Here is a 20,754-nt window from a genome sequence, read left to right as displayed (position 1 = left end):
CGAATGCGTTGTTACTTAAATCGTATTGGTTGTTTTCTCTTCACTTGTTTCTCTCTTGCTCTGTTTTTTGCTCGCTTAGACATCGCCGCTGGTTCTGCGTGGTTAGTGGCACGTTGGAGCGGTCGTGGCAAGCCCACGAAGACCATTACGACACGTACGCAGGTTCACTAAATTATTCTATGCCTTCTTCTTTATTATTCTAACACTTCAGTCGACGAGGATATCTATATTGGCACGCATATAAGGTGCCTACAACTTTCTTGTAGCGCAGGCAGAATCAAGAGGGACGCGGAGAGGCAAATTATGCAAACACACAGCGCTAACTTTCAACAACGGATTTATTTTCAGTTCTCGCAGGCGTACTTATACTCCTCAAAACGTCACAAGGCGCGTGTACATTGCTCGGCAAATGCGAACAAAACTGGGAAAACCACTCGCAGACGTTTTCTGTGGCCACACTGATTACTTAGAAGGGCCTCCATTCAACGCGTACACTGATATTCGAGCTCTTTTAATGGCAAAGAAATTGATTGCTTACTGGCGCATGCGCTTGAATTTCGGTGCCACAACGCCGGGCGGTCGTCAGATTTTTTCGACCCATAAGCTATCTGAGAATGTCGCCGTAATAATATCTAAGAAGCACCGTTAGAGACGTGTGCGTGCCCGTACGCGAGAGAGAGAGAGAGAGAGAGAGAGAGGCGACGTCCTCCGTCCCCCCCTTTTGAGTGCTTCGGCATGGCCGCCACTGCAGACAGTGCTCGGCTCGGCTGTGACGGACGAGTGACCGGCTCTACCACCGCCTTTGCGCCAGCCTTCAAGCAATTCCCGTGCCCCTGGAGGCACGCTTTGGACTGACTCGTAAACTGTAGCTCTCGAAGAACGGGCGGAATGAAACCCTTCATGTCGAACAGCAGTGCTCCTGAACCACGGCAGTGCTGCAGCGGTGCTCGGGCTGTTGGTTTCGTATCCCCTCTGAGGATATAACTGCCTTTCACAGGCAGCTTGGAACGGAATATTGAAATTGTATTTTGGGGCTGTACGGGCATATAAAGCCGCAGAGGCGGTTGAAGATTCGGCTCCCCTTTTTTCCCCCTAGTATATACGCTTTTCGTCGCCTTGGTTTCTTTCTTTTTTTCTTTCCACGCGTGAGACGACTTCGCCTTTTTTTTTTTTTTTCCTTCCCCAAGGAGGCAAGCACAGCCAAAATGAGGCCGGAATCGCGGAGTTTCTTGCGTGTAATACTGCAGTCTCTTCTTTCATATACACCGTTCCGGCCCGAATGAAATATGTCTTCCTGCGTGCGCGTGGCGCCCATGGTCTTCCCTGCGATAACACGATTAATGTTTAAAGCGAAAACATTTACTCTTCGTATATTTCCCGCTCCTGGTCGGGAAACTAATCTCCAGGAGTTCTTATTTGAAACCAGTTTTCTCCAGTTATTGTGTTCGTAGTTGATTAATTCGCTCGCCCAACTGCGGGAATTTCGCGGCACACAAGAAAGATGGCTTCGTCTTTTAATTTACTTGCCTATGCGTTAGTTCGTTGGCTTGTTCCTTTTCCAGGGACCGTTTCACTTGCGCTTACGTTAAGACTTTTGCTTGCGGGAGGCACGCGTCGTTGTATAACATATCTTATTCAGCACGTCTTACGCGTAATACGTGTTTCAGACCTGCCGAATTTGAAGCCTCATGGGGTGTGCGTATGGCGGCGCCTGGCAGGCAGCAGAATCCGTCCTACGTCTTGCGAATTCCGCACATGAAGTGAAATTCTAGTGGCCACAGTTGCGACAGCACATAAGTATGAGCCCTATTATACCTTACACAAAAATATATTCTAACGCCGCACTGGAGGAGCGTGGAAGAGGAAGAAGCAGCGACGCGAGGAGTTTGGGTGATCGGCTGTTTCGGAGCGTCCCATGCCTTCTCTACCCTTTTCACTGTAAATAAATCCATTCTACATCCGTAACGATATGTACACGAAGTTGGAAAACAAGACTGTCGTTACTAAGTAGTAAACAAGGCAATGGCTATATCGATTCGTGTATCAAACCTGTGCGCAATAAATTACAGGGGAGTATCTGAAAATGCAAGGGAGAACGCTGTGGGTAAAAATAAACAAATGAATAAATTGGCACAAGCACAAAAATTGAGAATGAAGAAAATCGTATTAACTAATACCACAGTACACAGTAAGATATTGCTCGAACTCAAATGGCAAAATAAGCAGGCTCGAATTAGCAGTAAGCGTCAAAAAATACATGTTAGAGCAATGCACGGGCTTGGGCTAGCCTAAAACCTCGGAGTCAGCTCGAGCCGCGGGCCGGGCTCCTACCGGGTAAGCAATTTTCAATCCTGGCCGGCCTCGGGCCTACGAGCTTCGGGTCTCAGTCGGGCTCTGTTAGGCCCGGGCAAGCCATTCGCCACTTCGAAAAGTAGGGGCGCGATTGCGCAGGCGGCTCGCTTTTTGAACGTTCGGTTTGGCTGCTACGTCACAAAGTGGGCCTTGCTTGGAGTTTGTGAGAACGGGTGGGAGAGCACAGCCAACTGGCGACTCCAACTAAATGCTCGCCCCCTAGCGGCCGCGCCGAGCAACAGCCGATCCAGGTTCAAGTTTAAAGCGAAAGAGGGGCCTCCTAGCACGGCGTACGCTAAGCACGAGCTGAATGCCTCGTAGTTCTCAAAAACAAAAACGGATGTCGAAAGACTTTCGTTGTGTGGCAGTATGCGTGTCATGGAGGTGGAAAGACAACAGTGATTTCATCTTTTCGCGAAAAAAGCAGACGACGCCTATCGGAGGGCGTCTTAAATACGAAACTTCGCATTCGGAATAGTTGACGACTGACACTATACCGGTTTGTTCGAAACGCTTCACTCGTGACTTCTTTCTTCCCGGCAAGAGCAGCATTGCTTTCATATATATTTATTTGTTTTAAAGGTATTGCTGGTATTTCAAATCGCGGAGAGTACTTTGCTTAGGCAGGCGCCTTAAAAAATTACAGCGATGCACGTTTAAGCTTGATTTCATTTTGTTCGTTTATAGCTTTGTCCCCAATGTTAGTGTTACTAATGCTTTAAGCCGGAGGAATGTTCTCAAAATGCACTTTTGTCTGCAGGCACGGTAGCGGAAATGATAACTACACCTCGGAAGGTCTGAAGTTGATCATGACATATGCCGCGAGGTGTCATATCGTTTTCATAGCATGCTTTCGTTCAGCGGTGCAAGCAGAAGATGTTTTCTCATTCAGCGCGTTGAATTGTCAGTTTATGTGCTCGAGAACAAATTTAGAAGCAACAGCAAACGGCGCTCGTTCCAGCTTTGGAGCGTTCGACCTGCGCATAGCGCCGCTAGTTTGCTTTCCGACACTGCGCACGCACTTAAATTGCATTACGACTGGTTCAGTTAGTTTTCATGTGACGCACATACACTAATAAAACTGACTTTCACCAAAAGAAAACCCTCGCTGAACTTTGGAAACCTGTTGGAACAAAGTCAGCTTGGCCCGATTGGTTGTTATTCACTTGTCGCGATTCACTAGGGTTTGAGAATTTCTACGGGCGGCGGGTGCCTACTGCGTTAGCAAGCCCAGTTCCTGCCTCGAACATCGCGTACTGCGAGCACGAGCAAGCGCCAGTCACCGGACGCAGACGACCTTATCACACGTGTCAGCTTACTATAAAAAGAAAAGTGCGGACCCGGCTCACAAACGGAACTCTCCTTTGTTTTTTATCCCAAGGCACACTGACTAGTTAACTTTACAGTTTTAGCCTTGTTTTATCAGTGTTAATAACGTTACATCTGTCATTGTGTCTTCGTCTTTTCCGCGGTTAATTAATTGTCGGATGTTTGCGAAGTTGTTTTCAATGCCTATAGTTTGAGCGAAGTTTGCACTGTTTTATTGCCTAATGTTTATTCTCACTTTGACGCTAGCTGTGCCCGTTATAATTGGTCGCACGAATTATTTTTTTTGGCTATTATTTCAATACCATTAGGTGTGGAAGTAAAAATAAGCGTACTGGCAGAACGATTGCCGCTCAGGACAATGGGCGTTCAAGGGCTTAGACTCCGCACGTTTGTTAAAAAACTAAAAGAAAATAACGGCTAAGAATAATCAACAAAAGTGACGCAAAGGGGGCACCCGGATTTGTACCGGGGACCTCTCGATCTGCAGTCGAATGCTCTGCCACTGAGCTATACCCCCACTGCTGGGCATGCAGCCAGAACAACGCTGCCGCTCCGCGTTGGCTGCGTCTGTGCAGCTGTCGGAGATAAAAAAAGACCAAAAATAAAGCGAGGGGAAAGGGTAGGGGTTGGCTGGAATTAAACACCGCAGGGCGCCGACGTCTGAGGAAGGGAAGAGTGCCTGTCGACAACGCTCCTCCTCGCTCACACGGCGTAAGTCCGCTGCGTCCGAAGCGTGCTGCTGAACGGCTACGCTGAATAGACCGAATCGTGGTATTTACGCGATTATACCGCGATAAGTAGAATGCTTTTCCAGAGACATCTTTTCTTTTTTTCTTTGCGTTCTGAGGCACGTATACGTGTCTCCTACATGCGGCACGGTTTTTTGGAATCTGTGTATTCTATTGATTTCTTATCTGTGTCACCGAGTGACCGATGCGGCGGCGATAATGGCGGCGTGATATCCAATGAAACGGGAAGACGAAAATAACCGAGAACTTAATGTCAAATCGTTTGCGCTATCTTGCCCTTTGTTTCATTCCGTGTCAGCTCTCGCTTTCCTTTTCCTCGGCGCTGTGCTCTGGGCGGCTGGCTGGGCACTCGGCGAACCCGGTTGTGTGTTTACGAGCGGTCTCTGAGTGGGTGCGAAACGGAAAGGCCAATGCAAAAAAAAAAAAAGGGTCATTTAGTACTGCGGAGGATGTATACTAAACCGGTAGAGTAGGACTATGCAACGGAACCCAGAAACCGAGTTCAAAGCCTGTTAATTAAGGCAGTTAATAGAGCTCGCAATGTGCGCTGCTCAGAGAACGCTATAAGGGAAGTTACTGCGCCGTCGGCTTCCCTATTTCAAAGTAGAGTCCGTTGTAACAGCCCCACTAAAGGGACGCTAAAGATCTTTTGGGAGGTGGGGGCCTAGTTGTAAATTACTCTCCCGCAATATACCATAAATGCCACTCTTACCGTGAGAAGACGCTCGGTAAGCCAGAAAGATCATCCGTGATGGCTCACTGGCTTTGCCGTTGCGCTCGCTGCTAAGCGCGACGTCGCGGGATGAAATCCCGGCTGCGGCGGCCGCATTTCGATGGGGCTGAAACCCAAAAAACGCCCGTGCGTTGGGTGCACGTTAAAGAGCCCCAGTTCTTCAAAATTAATCCGGAACCTTCCAATGCGACGTGCCTTATAATCAGATAGATCGTGGTTTTGGCACGTAAAATAACAGAATTAATTTTTTAAGCCAGAAAAAAAAAAAAAGAAACGAGATAACGTTGCCTTGAAGTTCCCGCACCAGATCGCCGCGACGTCATGCATTTTGACGGTATCTCCACGTTAACTAACTAATAGTTAACTTTTCATCGGTCAATAATGGCTACATTGCTTCGGCGAAATTGTGAACTTCGCAAGTTCCGAGAACATTTCTCTGCTTGATAATAATGGCCCAGTACGAGAAAATAAACGGTGTATTCATTAAAATCTGTGACTTCACGCTCACTTACAGACGCTGACGCACGAAACACGAAATAAAAAAGAAAAGCGGGGGAAGGGGAGATTGAGCTTCACTTTCTGCTGTAATATATCACATCTTTTACCACCAAATTGTTCAACGCAAGGTATTGTTTCGGGTAGCGCAAGACTCGCGTGCCTCTGGTAATAACCAAGTGGAGCCAGAATCCGAGTACTACGCGTATCTGGTGTTTCCCGATGTGCTACACCGCTTTGGTGCGTTAGTTCCAACGCCACACGCAAAGTCCTCTGTACTTCGTGGGGAAAGAAGTAAATTGCCGCACCACAAGTGTATCTGGCGCGCGTTGTAGAAGCCGTAGCACTACACCTCTGACCACGCAGTAAGCCCTCTGCCGAGAGAGAGAGAGAGAGAGAGAGAGAGAGAGAGAGAGAGAGAGAGATTTCAAGCAGAATAAACTCCAGTTATTTACGTAAAGCATTAGGTAGATGTTAGGCTGTGCACAATCTCCAAGATTGTCCCGCGACAACGCCGAGGTGCACGCGAAAAATTCGATATTCAGAGAAGAATGCTTCGCATTAAAGGAGACGATAAACGGCGTATAGCGGTATTGCCATAACAGGTCTTCGTCAGGCTGGCTTTGGCTCTGACAGCCGTTGTTGCTGGACTGCCGGCCAGAGACGTGCTTTAGTGGCAAACACGCGTATTTTCAGACAGCGCGATTGCTGTAAATCACGTGGCTGGAGTCTGTGTTGCTCGTGTGCTTCCGAGCGCACACGTTGACTGGAGCGTGAACACGCGGCCCTGTTAACCACATTCATTATCGCCGACAGCAACTGTTGCCACCCGCCGTGGTTGCTTAATGGCTATGGTGTTGGGCTGCTAAGCACGAGGTCGCGGGATCAAATGCCGGCCACGGCGGCCGCATTTCGATGAGGGCGAAATGCGAAAACACCCGTGTACTTAGATTTAGGTGCACGTTAAAGAACCCCGGGTGGTCCAAATTTCCGGAGTCTCCCACTACGGCGTGCCTCATATAATCAGAAAGTGGCTTTGCCACGTAAAACCCCATAATTCAAAAAAAAAAAAACTGTTGCCGTCACCTTCCACGTGTTATTGCCGTATTGCACTGCAGGCAGGCATTGTATAGGCGTGATGAAAAATTGGAGTTTCAACATCAACCCGCGTGGCACTTTCACCTTTAAAAAAAAATGCTATAGTTTGACTTACTGCATTTCGAAACGAACCGGACCCGAGGCTCGGCATTTTGTGTAATATTCGCGTGGGGAAACAAATTGTTTAATTCTTCTCTGCGGCGACGCTGGCTCATTGGCTGCGCCGTTCTGTTGCTCAACTCGTGGTCGCGGGTTCGCCTCGGCTGCGGCGGCCGCGTTCCAATGGAGGCGAAATGCAAAAACGTTCGTGATACTTAGGTTTATGCGCACGTTAATGAATCCCGGGTGGTCAAAATGAATCTGCAGTCTGCCAGTACGGCGTGCCCCGTAATCACATCGTGATTTTCGCACGTTACCCCAGAATTATTTTAGTAAGTCGGAAGAAGAGTCGCAGTTCGCAATAGCGCACACTTCCAAGTTATTGTTTATTTTTTATGCGTCTCCCGCACTTCGCACCTCGTAGATAAAAAAGCCCTGGGTCTCGTCCAACCTCTGTTAATCACCGTATATCACTCCATTTTTCCAGCTCTCTTAACGAGCGTGAACCTTCGAAGTCGAGCACACGGCGCGTACGGATAACGGTATGGGTCACAGTTTCGTTCCCCGCAGGAGTCTCGCGAAAAAAAAAAAAATTGCGTGGCTGCCTGGGCTAAGCTTCGCGCAAGCGCTGTCACCGCTGGCCGATCGCGCAGTCGTCGTTCTCGCCGACCGGGTTTGATGTGTTGTCCACGGCTACGGATGTTAACTCAGTTCATTTTTTTTTTCTTTCCACCTCACTTTTCATAATGTCACCTTCTACCCCCCGACAACGTATGTCGTCACGCGCGAGCGGCTCTTTCGAACGCCTCTTGCTCCACGGGTGAGACAGAAGGGTCCGTCGCGATTTATCGCGGGTTGAGGGAGACACCAGGTACCGGAGAGAGGCGGGAAGAGTGCGTGTGTATACTGGAGGCTGGATGACGCATTGCCGTGGCGCCTCCTTCGTCCTACTTCCTGTCGGGGTGCGGAAAGGTTGCAACCGACGAAGCAGTCAGCAGCAACTCCGCGCGAGCACTTGCTACCGCGTCCTAAAAAGGGAGGGGGGGGGGAGGGGAGCTGCTGTCCCGGACAGCTGCCCGGACGCGATTGCACGGCCTGCCTGTCACGGCAACGCGTGCAGCTCTACTGTTCGCACTTTTTTTTTCCCCTCCTTTGTCTCTTGTAAATATCATTTTATGTAGTTATTCATCTTGTCGAGGACGAAAAAAAAAATACGAATAAACTGCGCCGTTTTCTACTCTGGCGGCACGAGCGAGCGAGGGAGTTCCCCCTTGGGAGAGCGCCGTTCGCACTCTTTTTCCGTTCAAGTTCTCGCAGCGGAATTGAGCAGTTTTGTAGAACGGTGTGGCGCGTTGAAATTGCTTTTTGAAAAGAGCGAGTGAAACAATCCGAACATTCCCTGTTTCGCTTCGGGTGATTCTTTATTCGCTCTTACTTTCTTCTTTAGAGACCGGGGGTGGGGGGGGGGGGGGGAGTGCAGTTATCATCGTTACCTATGGCTCCGCCCCGTTGTCACACTAAACATCAAGGAGGAGCTTTGCGCCGATCCTAACTCTCTTGCATGCGTAATCATGTGAACTCCAAATTAAAATTTGGAGTCAGATATCTCGGAGCGCAGACACACTAGAAGAATTCTTCCAATAAGTACTGTCTAGAAACATGACTGCCTCTAACTTCAAGTATAACCCTTTACTGCAGTCAACAAGAAGTTAATTATTCACTTTTAGTCAATTGGGCTGCTGACAGCGATAATTACCACCTCACTTTCTGTCCCCCTGGCCATATGGCTTGATTGCACATGTGGTCTTCGCGTGCCTCCCAGTGCCTAACTTTAAGAAAACTATAAAGCTTGATTTTGAACACCCTGTATGTCAGTGCAGGTGTGGCCGTATGTGTATGAGTAATAAGCACGGAGGTGCTGTCTACAGCCCAGGGCTTGTTGATCCGCCACCGCTACCTTGCGACGCACGGGTCATGGGCGGCCACAATTCGCCATCGTGCGCATATCGTCATTTAAAGTACTCCTCGCAAGGTCTGGACATTTTGAGCTGACAGGCACAGTGCATACAACGCGCGCTAATGATAGTGTCTGCTAAGTATTACATCCCTACGCGCCGTGGAAAAAGCTTGAATTACAAACCAAAGGCCGTTTGCCCTCCTCGCGGGCGCCGCACTCCCAGCCGGAGAGTCGACGCAACTGCACCTATGCACCATGCACCATGGTAACGCTGCACCATGGTAACGCTGTGACGTCACTTGTGACGTGACTTCGGGAATTATTCGAGGCAACATCACATATTTGCTTAATCTGTTGCTTCAGTGGAGGAATTGAAGTTTAGAGAAATAATGGAACACAAAAACCGAATGTCTGCGTGTTTTTGTTTTACTTCCTACTGCAGCAAGAGAGAGATACTTCCGTTTCGTCCGCTTGTTCCCCCGTCGTGCATTTGCGCGCGCGGAGAATGAAACTATGCAATTTTCTCCCGTGTTCCAGCGCTGCGATCGTGCTCTTTCATCCTCTCGCGCCTGCCTCAGCGCTCGTGATGGTAGCACTGACTTACACCGCTTTCTCGTGCAGAGCGCGCAAAATCGTCTGCTGCGCGAAACGAGACAAACGCAACAGCTCACGCGCGAGACCGTCACCGGAAGTGCGCCACTCAACAAGAACGCGCGCGAGAGAGAGAGAGAGAAAAGAAGGCGGGGCACGTGACGTATGCGTCACGCGATCCTCGAGCTCCGGTATGGGAGAACGCAGGGAAGGAATTTCGCTTGCGGAGGCTGGACGGGGCAAGTGGAGAGAGTGTCTCGCTCTGCAGTGGAGCCCGCATCGTGAAATAAATCATGGGTTCGTGTCACTTCAAATATTTCAATTTCCGCGATTAATGAACTAACTTGAAAAATTCTTGCGGGAGAACGCTCCTTAGAGTTCGCGGTTGCTATGCGCATAGGCAACTAATTATGCCGAGCGAACGCACGAGCATCACTTCGGCACAATAGTTGATAACCGTTAAATAAGCGCGCCTCGCCTTATGCAGCCTAGCAATGTACAGTCTTGGTCAAAAAACTTGAACCCGCTGTGAACGGCCGGGGAGCGGCTGCGCTCCGCTATCGCGGCGCTGGCGCCGCCGGCGCGCGCCGCTGCTCGCTTGCGTCGAGGATAAAGAGGGCGAGGGAAGCACTCTCTTACTCTCAAGGATCCTTTGATAACAGGGCTCGTGAAGAACAAGCGCGACGTTCGTTCTGCCAGCTGCGAGGTCGTCTAAGCAACAGTTACTTGTGACATTTATGATTACAAATACGAGATGCCATTGTGGTACGTTATTTAATATATCATTAAGCTGCTAAAGTCAGATCTTACCTACGATCCTCGCAAAGTGCCTGTGTTCGAGCATGTACAGGACTATTCATAGAGCTGTTCCTTTAATTTGGTCCCTGAAAACAATAACTAATGATTACAATACTCGGAATTGTGAAAATTGAGCCTATCGCGTTTGACAACGGTCGCCAGAGACCCCCGCCCGCTCATCCAGCACACGCTGCAAACGGCATGCTAGCCTGTCGTGTGGCTTCCGTTTCGCCACCGTCGCGTTCGCGCCGCGCTCGCCGCACTAGTTTTTCACGAGCGCTGTTATCAAAGGATCCTTGAGAGTAAGAGACATGCTTCCCTCGCCCTCTTTTTCTTCGACGCAAGCGAGCAGCGGCGCGCGCCGGCGGCGGCAGCGCCGCGATAGCGGATCGCAGCTGCTCCCCGGCCGTTCACAGTGGGTTCAAGTTTTATGCGAAGCATATTAACGTGGGTTTCGGGCCTTCGCGCGACGCCCGGCGGTGGCCACCATTGACCCTGAAGTGGGGTCACGTGACATGACGTCAGGTGATGACGTCACACAGGCTGCAGATGGGGCCTCATATCGCGCCGTCGGTCGCCTCCCGGCGGTGGCACCATTGACTTTCAAGTGACCTTCAAGTAGGTCACGTGACATGACGTCACGTGATGACGTCACACCGGCTGCAGATGGGGCCTCATATCGCGCCGTCGGTCGCCTCCCGGCGGTGGCCACCATTGACCCTGAAGTGAGATCGCATGATGTGACGTCACGTGATGACGTCACACCGGCTGCAGATGGGGCCTCATATCGCGCCGTCGGACGTCGCCCGGCGGAGGCCTCCACGCTTCGGTTCGCGCCGTCGCGCGCGACGCGGCGGCGGCGCCACAATCGCTGTATCACGTGATATGTGACGTCACGCCAGGGATGAAGCGGCGCGCGCCCGCCGTCGCGTCAGTCTCTGTGCCCGCAACCGCGCCAGCGTCTTTGCACCGGGCGTGTATGCGGTCAAGATGCCTCCAAACGCTAAGGATACGCTAAGGTTAAGCCCAGTGGATGCGAAGCATCCACTGGGCTTAACCTTGATAAGCCTCCAATTTTCTTTTTTACCAAGACTGTACATATCTCGATTAAGGCAAAGCAAATTATTATTTGGTTGATTCCGTCTTGTTGTTTCAACTGCTTCAGAACGACTTGCGGTGCTCTGTATAGTATTGCGTTTGCCTCGTTTAACGAACACAGCGCTCTGTATACTACGGTTACCTAGTGATCTTTCTGTCATTGCTGTCAGTGTCATGGTCCGCCCCGCCAGATATAATATTTCAATTGTATCTCATGTGCAAGTTTCTCAGTTGACCAGGCATCCAGCTCTAAAAGGCATTACACGCGAGTATCAACGAAATAACGTGAATAAGCCTTTTCGCCAAACAGATACCACGCAAGCTTCCCATTTCAGAATGCTTCGAAATTGAAAATATTCGGTATTCGACGTTCGAAGGTCGTTTTTATCGAATATTCGTATGCGATTCGGAAATTTATCTGTTCGAAACTCCCTAATAGAAAGCGATGTTCGCAGCCTTGTACATTCACAACGTTAGCGAGTTTGTCGTTATACGACACGTTATTAAGCGTTGTTTATTAAAAGCACGAGTGAAGCATTAGGGGTAGATAAGTTTATTTGCATACTCTGAATTTATCGGTGAATGCGAATGGTAGCGGTTGAGCCGGAAAAGTGTGCATGGCTCCCTGGGGCGAGTCGTTCGTGCTCCAATGGTAACTTCCAGTGTTTGGCGTGACCGGTAGACGGTACCAAAAAAGGCTGACGGCGCAAAGGGTAAGAACAGGTAAAAAAAAAAAAGTGCGGATTGACGTCAAATTTCTCAGGGAGGTTTCTATAAACAGAGTAAATGATAAGAAGGCTTTGATAAGAAGGCTTTGATAAGAAAATCTGGTACATTTCGGTCTGGATGGGAGTCGAACCCGGGTCTCCGGGCTGCGAGATGATCGAGCACGCTTCGCCGACGCCACGGCGGCTCCGCGGTTCCAGTTGATTAAATGTGTGCCTAGTGCGTGCGTCATTGCACACGTCGCGTCGCAGCCATCTGGCTCACTAAAGGCGTGGCCTAGTTCTTGCATCGTTCGGCACGTGATGGCGCAGCCAATGAGTGGCGCCACGTCATGAGTTTGTAGAATGAGCGCGTTCGAGTCGTTCCGATGCCTACAAACGGCATCATGCTTTCGCATTCCCCATGCACGTAAGCAGTCTTGAGCGTCTCTGTTGAATTTTTTTGGTCCACTATGACCGCCGGGGAGAAATTTGTCAAAATTATGTTCTAATGCTACGCTTGATCGCGCACAGTTGGCTATTTGAAATATTTTAAAACTATTCCAAAAATTTTCGTATCTACGAATAGTGGCTATTAGATTCGAAGACGGAGCCGAATGTGGCTATATTCGATTCGTTATTCGAAGGTTTCGAGTGTTAGCACATCCAAAGGTTGTGAACAGCTGCACTCACCTGGACTTGTAAATCTTACAGTCGTGATCGTGTTCGCTATCATGAACCTATAGCAGTTGCTTTGGCGTTGCTCTTGCTTTTCAGCGCGGTGTTGGAATGCTCTAGACAGCGAGTGCAGGGGGTACATCTATACTTTCGTGGTCGCGTTGTACGCTGACCTAATCTGCATGCTTGCAGACTGTTAAGCTGCTATAATAATGATACATTGTCTACCTGTACACAGGGTGTCCCACGTAACTTGTGCCAAAATTTAAGAATACGCGACTGCCACCTAGCGGTATACAGCGCCAAGGCAATGTCTGCTGTCGCCTGGGACAGGTCAGACTATTTTTTTTTATTTTCCTAATTACGTAATTAGTTATTAATTAACTTCTCAAATATTATAATAAGAGCGAAACCTCTCAATCCGAAAATTCTAGGCCATCATGAAAATTGTTTGATTTATCTTTCTGTTGCTCTGTACAGGTTACATAGATGTTTTGTCTGTTCATAAAAGTGCTATATAAAAGTCCGTCCAGCCACGTGGCACTCGCATATTTTTTTTAAATTTTGGCGCAAGTTACGTGTGACAGGCTGCGTAATAAGATACAGGAAGACAGCGATGCGAATGGAGCGCGAATGGAGTTAGCGAACGCGCGCAAACAGTCACACACGGCCACGCGCACAGCGTAAGGGTCTGGCTCGCGCATGCGCGCTCTCGAATGTGTACACTGCACCTGATAGACGCGCGTGCCCTGCCCTGTATGCATGTATGCCTACGTGTCTATGTATGCCTGCTTATCGTGCGTATTCTGTTGCTCAGGGTATGTAGTACATATTGTGCGCAATGTTTCTACATTTGGTTTGGTTACCCAGCTGGACGTCCTCGCCTGCCAGCGCAGGCTCTTTCGCGAGGTTTCACCTAAATGAGGTGATCACTCACCGGTACCCGGACGCACATGGCTATAGTTGGCGAGACGCGCGGTCTGACATCGAAACTGCTGCGTCACGTCGCGCTCCGGTGCACGACTATAGATAGGTGCATGTGCGAAGACGCTTGCGCGCAGCGCCGAATCACGTTTCCCACCCGGTGAAGCGTGTATATAAGTGGGAGCGAATTTTGAGCTCGGAGAACGGGCACTTTCCTGGCGACACGTGCTCTGTTACCATACGGTGAATCGCCTTCAGCTCGATCAAACGTGTCAGTGTTCCCCGTGCTATATATGTCACTGTCTGCTGGGAAGAGTGATCGGGTACGCCCTGGCCGTGGATGTTTCGTGTACCCGACACTTCCAACCTTTCCCTGTCATCTCCCTCGTCTCGGGAATCATGTAATAAAAAAAAAAGCAAGAAAGAAAGATGTTTTGCAGATGTGTGCAGTTAACCGTTTCCGCGTGCTGGAGTGCGCGTGTGCGTGATCCAGTTGTATTGCTGTCCGAATTTGATTGTAGTATTAAGGTGCAAATAAGTGATCCTTTATAATTTGTACTGCAACTAACGCATTGATGGATCCTATTGTTTGCCTAATAACAATAATAATAACGGGAATAATAATTAAAATTTTGGAATTTAAGGAATACTGGGCCAAAACACATGCAGCCTGAGTAAAAAGTGAATCGAAATAAACTCTAGGTTGTGCGCATGCGTCTTGTCGCGGCGCTACTTCCTCTCTTTTTTCTTTTTTTGCATGCTTGCGTCTGCTATAGAATTTGATGCTGACGTTTTTGTCAAACACAAAACATCGCGGAGGGAATGTCATAAGGTTACCGCGAACAACCCTGACTTGTCCTTTTCGCTTTGGCAGATCTACATGCATGCTGTCATGATAGCGCTGTCAGTTCAGACGCACACAATCTTGCCTGCGAAAACGACTGTTTCGGGTGTTGTGACATATTTCACGTCAACCTATTATCCACGTGCGAATGTATGCAGTGCGCCATTTGACGTCCTGACTGTATAGGAATACAGCCGGCCGGTCTAACTGGTGTAAAGGTTGCTCTCACTCTTTTGTTACTGCTAGAAATGGGCTCAGTTTCGGTGCTTTTATGCTTGAACATTTTATTTCAAGACGTAGTAGCGGCAACGTATACTGTTATAAATTTATAGCCTGATCACAGGTGTTTTGAATGGATGTATAGCAGCATTAGTTACTCAGACAATTTTTGAGAATTCTTATGTCACACTTCAAAAAAGCACTTCAAGAAAGCACTTCAAGGAACACGAGTGAAAGAAACAATTTGGATGTTTTTAGTAGAAGTATTGATAGTCAAAAAAAAAATCTGAGATATATACAAAATATGCACCTGGTTCCTCGTTCCCAACCTTTGTAAGTTAGATCCCACAAATAAATTATGAAGATTTGTTGGCGTCAATGCTAGCCATAGTGAGGCCCATGCCATGCGGGAAAGCAGTGGCTTCGCAAATTTGAAGATGGGCAAGTTCCTATTGTACAGGGAGAATTTGCTTTTACTCATTGCAGTAGGCACCTGGTTTGTCTTTGCTTCATTCTTTAGGCTCTCGAAGCAATGGTTGTCAGGTCAGGGAGCATGCAGAAGCCTCCTCATACTTGATTATTGCGTTCAGTCAGCTTTTCCATATACAAGCGATGTGGTCTAGCGTGCGATCAACTGGCGCTGGAGCATCCACATGCTTTCTTCAGTTCCTATACAGGGCTGTACAGTTATGTGGAGCGTTGCACAGTATCGTACAATAATAAATAAGGGCACTTTCACAGGCGGTGTTCAAAAAATGTGAGAGATTAGACAGCTAGTCAAGCTTCAGTCGAAGGTCAGTCTGAAATCGACTGCGCGCGCTCTTGTGCGTATCAATTCCCCACACTACGGAATGAAGTGCTTGTAATAATTTGTATGTACGCTGTCGAAGCGCTGATGTATAAAAGCATTTCGCGAGGGAGAAAGTAAAGTGACCCTTTATATCAGTGGAACACATTTATCAAATAACAGACACTCATAAGCATGTACCGTCGTTTGAGGCGTTGCCTATATGCGTCGGATCGGAAAACTGACATCCCGAGAGACGCTTCTCTGTCTTCGCTGCTACTGTCATTTAAGAGCTGTGTTGCTGAGCCGACCAAAGCGCAAATTTTGCGTCTATGAGCACTGGAGTTTAGACGATACCTCCAGTCGGAGTTGTATATTTCCAGGCTCCCCGATCTGCCAAAAAAAAAAATTCTCAAGTCTGACAAATAGCTAAAGTTCAGTCGTCATTTCAGACGGTGCATGGTGTTGCTATAGTAGAAGAATTCCTACGATAATGCTTAACAACGCGCACAAGAAATGTCGATCAAATTGATAGATTTCCACGGGCACGGTAACGAAAGAGCTAAGCAGGGTGTGTGTCAGCTGTCCATCTGACTATTAGGCCTTTTCATTTTTGTTTTTATCGAAAGGAACATCTCAAGGTTTATTTGAGCATTGAACACGTACCTTGCTTGAATTATCTGCGGTGCAGCAGAGGAAATTCCACATTCCCGGAACAGGGGAAATTTCCGGGACGTGGGCCGATATATGTGCCGTCCTGGAAGGTTGCTTCAACACCCTTCACTGACGTCCCTTTGACTGAGCGCTCGCATATTGTTTCGCGAAAAACTGCCGCGTTCGACGCTGTTCTTGCATGCTTCCGGCGATCTGCGCATGCATAAATCAGCTGCTCGCGGATCATACTCTCATCAGAAGTGACGCATGCGAACGACTGCGCTTTTTTTTTTTTTTTTTTTGCGAGCTCTGCTTTCGCACATACAGCACCGGTCGCGCCTGGAGTCTGTCTGAGTTGTGCACAGTTCGCTGCGGTGATCCTTTCGGCATTCTTTGCACGCCTTCCTGCGGCGTTAACGGGGCGAGCGACGGCGCGCGCTCCCTGGGGACGCCGATAAATTCGACTACGTGCGCCCAATAAGCGCCTGCACGGCCCCGCCATGGTTGTTCAGCGCTTTTAGTCGTTGTCCACGCCGCGCTGACGTATGGTTAGGAGGCGCGCTGGTTTGACACGTGGCAAACGTTCAATTAACACTCTCGGTGGTGTTGAGACCCAACAACTCTCAAAGTGTTCTGCTCGGGCATTTACCCTTCGTTTCTGCTTTTTTGTCATTTTTATCTCTTCTAAACAGCGCGACAGTTCGTTATTATTTGAACTATATTAACCTTCGAATAACGAAAAACTGGCAGCCCGTCGTTTCTTTTTTTTATTTTATTCATTGCCCGATGGCTAAGAGGAGGAGAAAAGAGGGCTTTTGCAGCACATATGCATTTGCTATTCACGTAGTGTTTGAAATCTATGCAGATCGCGCAAATTCATCCGGCAGAAAAAAGAAAGAAGGGAAAAATATTTAAAGAAATGTCCCGCAGATGGGAGACTTGACAAACACAAGCACGTATACGTGCGTGCGCTTGTGTTTGTCAAGCCTCCCATGTTCGTGCTCTACTTTGCGCGCAAAAGCCTACCGTCATAAAATGCTCCTAACTCGCCCAAATCGGTACCCTACTCAATAAATCTGTATCGCCGCTAAATGTGTACACTGCCAAGTTACGGTTTAACGTATGCAGCAGGTAAGATGACGTGATCTACGCGTTCTACACGAGTGCTTCTTTCTCATGGCTGCTGCACGCACTATACGTCGACGCAAGCGAAACTCGCCTGGAAGGTTCCGGCGACACGTCTATGTATACTTGCGATTCATCTTGTTCGCAGTCTCAGTCGTGTCGCCAGGGGGGGCCGTCCCATCGGCCGTTTTCGAGCCGACGCTCTTTCGACGCTATGCGTTGGCACGCACGCAATCTTGCCCATACTTGTATTATGCCAGCATGTCATCATCATCATCATCATCATCATCAGCCTGGTTACGCCCACTGCAGGGCAAAGGCCTCTCCCATACTTCTCCAACAACCCCGGTCATGTACTAATTGTGGCCATGCCGTCCCTGCAAACTTCTTAATCTCATCCGCCCACCTAACTTTCTGCCGCCCCCTGCTACGCTTCCCTTCCCTTGGGATCCAGTCCGTAACCCTTAATGACCATCGGTTATCTTCCCTCCTCATTACATGTCCTGCCCATGCCCATTTCTTTTTCTTGATTTCAACTAAGATGTCATTAACTCGCGTTTGTTCCCTCACCCAATCTGCTCCTTTCTTATCCCTTAACGTTACACCTATCATTCTTCTTTCCATAGCTCGTTGTGTCGTCCTCAATTTGAGTAGAACCCTTTTCGTAAGCCTCCAGGTTTCTGCCCCGTAGGTGAGTACTGGTAAGACACAGCTATTATATACTTTTCTCTTGAGGGATAACGGCAACCTGCTGTTCATGATTTGGGAATGCCTGCCAAACGCACTCCAGCCCATTCTTATTCTTCTGATTATTTCCGTCTCATGATCCGGATCCGCCGTCACTACCTGCCCTAAGTAGATGTATTCCCTTACGACTTCCAGTGCCTCGTTGCCTATTGTAAATTGCTGTTCTCTCCCGAGACTGTTAAGCATTACTTTAGTTTTCTGCATATTAATTTTTAGACCCACTCTTCTGCTTTGCCTTTCCAGGTCAGTGAGCATGCATTGCAATTGGTCCCCTGAGTTACTAAGCAAGGCAATATCATCAGCGAATCGCAAGTTACTAAGGTATTCTCCAATAACTTTTATTTAATTTTATTGGGAAGAATTGGGGATAAAAGTTAATGGGATACCAGCATGTGCCGGGACATAAAAAAAAATTTCACTTCCAACACAACAGATGTTTAGACTCGCTTTATTGACTTCGTTTCCGAAAACAGATTTTTCTTGCAACATGGTGTGATAAACGCTCAAAAAATGACCAAAAGTGAAAGGTGCATGACATATACAAGAGTACTAAAGACAAAAGTTCACAGATGGTGAAATAACAAAAGAAATCGCTACTAAACGCGAAGGCCATTTCATGTACACACATAAAAAAAACAAGATTTTTTATATAACGTCCTCATGACAGAAATGTAGACGAGCTCCTGATATATGCACTGCGATATTGCACAAAATTGGACGACGTGTATGACATAGTCATGACAACTATAAAAAGGGAAAGCTCACTGGTAATGGCAAGAACAATGACACGCAAAATACCTGAAAAATAGAATAAAATGCTAACATTGTTTGATTGAGAGCCATACCAAAAGAAAGCTTACTTATAAATCTGCACGAAAGTATATGAAATGCCTGACAATGGGGGGGGGGGGTTCATTACTGCTGAACAAATTGAAAAACATGGCAGAAAAAAAATAACATTGTACTAAAAACTGAAACACACATTATCACATTATTTTGTACGTGGCCACAACTTGAGTAACGGTGGCAAGGGGAACAGAAGGTAGTCGGCTTTTGCAGCAGCACATAGAAAACATTCGCAGAAAGGCTTATTCCTCAATCAAAGTCCAGGTAAAATAAGCCAACAACACGACTTTTCTTTCGACCCGAATGCAATGGTTAGCAATAAAATTACGTCACTTAAAGGGAAGCTGAAGAGTCTGTCGAATTCAATAAGACGCTCATATACGGATGCGGGAACCTTATAAACCATGAAGGTAAAATTTTGTGGGGGATTTTTCACTTAGGAGCGACGCAATCGTCGGTTAAAATTGCGCTGTAGCTGCGCCTCCCGTTGAGCGCCGCGCGCTACTGCTGTCGCTGACGATGCGAGCGGAGACCGGAAACCGCGGCTTAGTGACGTCAACACTGGTGTTCCGCTCCTTCGGAGTCTCCGCGACCGTGCCTGACCGGGCTTATTTCTGCGTGCGTGCCGTCCTAATCTGCTTTGCTCGACCCTACATTCCTTTATTTGTGTGTATATAGGAGTGGTAGTTGACGTGAGCAGCATCAATTGAACTTGTAGGCCGATCATGCCGGCGTTCTGTGCAGCCTACGCTTGCACGAACCCCAGCGGCCGCGACGATGTTCCATTAGTTCCTGCAAGACAAGAAGCTTTCAGCCAAGTGGGAGGCTGCTGTGAAGCGAAACAACTTCAAGCGCTCAAGAACAACAGTGTTGTGCTCTAACCACTTCCGTGACGATTACTACCGTAGTTTATCAATAATGCGTACTTTGGGTTCTCCTAAAAAAAAAAATAGCACGCTGAACGGAAGGTGCATGTTTATCGCCCACCCTTGACGCAGGTTTCATCGCCAAGCGCCGCGAATTTTCTATTCGCATGTGTGTTGTGAAACAGCCTGCATGCAGCTACCATAACGCAGTGCAATGCATGTGTTGCAGTTTGCATGTGTTTGAAAGCCTGCTCACGCCAAGACGCTGCGCTCCCCCTTCTCTCGCACACATAAGAAACCGACCATCTCACGTAGCCGACGGAATTCGCCGGATACGAGTAGCGTGCGGATGGTGCGCTGATGATGGTTCTATACTACACGTGCTACAACAGCCGGTAAACTTTTCCCGCGTTTAAACCGTCTGTGTAGATTGCCGACAGCTTTGGGGCAGCGCACAAATGCGGAAGATCGCATCACCGCTTACGTTCTACGAGCAGGAATGCAGGAACATAACACTAAAGTTGTTTGCCCGGAAACGTACTCACTGGAACGCAGAATGCAGCTTAGCAAAAAACATATTCGCCAAAGAACATTTCCAACACAAGGAGATGCTAACACTTCGCCTTCGTTCGCGTGGAAAGCAGTGCTTGCACCAGCATTTTTTGCTTTTTCGAGAGGCCGGATCTTCGCAATTGGCTCGTACATGTAGGGAGTAAATATAAACTCCGTACAAGTGTTCTTGCACGCGACAGCGACAGCGTGACAAGCGAGGCGATGGCTGTCGCGTTCACTCGTCGCCTGCAAGCCGAACTCCACGCGAGCGACGGCTTTGAGCGATGACTTCCCGGTATGAGGGCAGCAATATGCGCGCCGAAACTAGCGTGACGCATGCTTTATCAATTTAAGTTGATGTATTTTACTGAAGAAGGAGCACAAAATATTTCTGAAGGTCTTGCACTAGGTTCTTATTCTTGCACGTGTAAAATTCAATAGTTTGCTCGTTCCGTGCGACAAACAGTAGTATTTGACTTGTGTACATCCAGTTTCGGCTTCGCACAATT

General features: G+C 48.3%; 1 protein-coding gene and 1 non-coding gene across 2 annotated transcripts in view; one reads left to right on the top strand and one right to left on the bottom strand.

Moving 5' to 3' along the window:
• The window catches only part of MCU (mitochondrial calcium uniporter), a 345,012-nt gene that overhangs the window by 268,846 nt on the left and 55,412 nt on the right, over positions 1-20,754 (top strand). The gene's annotated exons all lie outside the window — the stretch shown is intronic.
• TRNAC-GCA (transfer RNA cysteine (anticodon GCA)) lies at positions 4,127-4,198 on the bottom strand. Its single transcript has one exon. It is a non-coding gene; the product is annotated as a tRNA-Cys (tRNA).

The sequence above is a fragment of the Dermacentor variabilis genome, chromosome 1, assembly GCF_050947875.1.
Source record: "Dermacentor variabilis isolate Ectoservices chromosome 1, ASM5094787v1, whole genome shotgun sequence".
In the NCBI taxonomy this organism is placed as follows: Eukaryota; Metazoa; Arthropoda; class Arachnida; order Ixodida; family Ixodidae; genus Dermacentor; species Dermacentor variabilis.
Note: the sequence above shows the minus strand (reverse complement) of the source record. Positions and strands in the feature narration are given on the sequence as shown.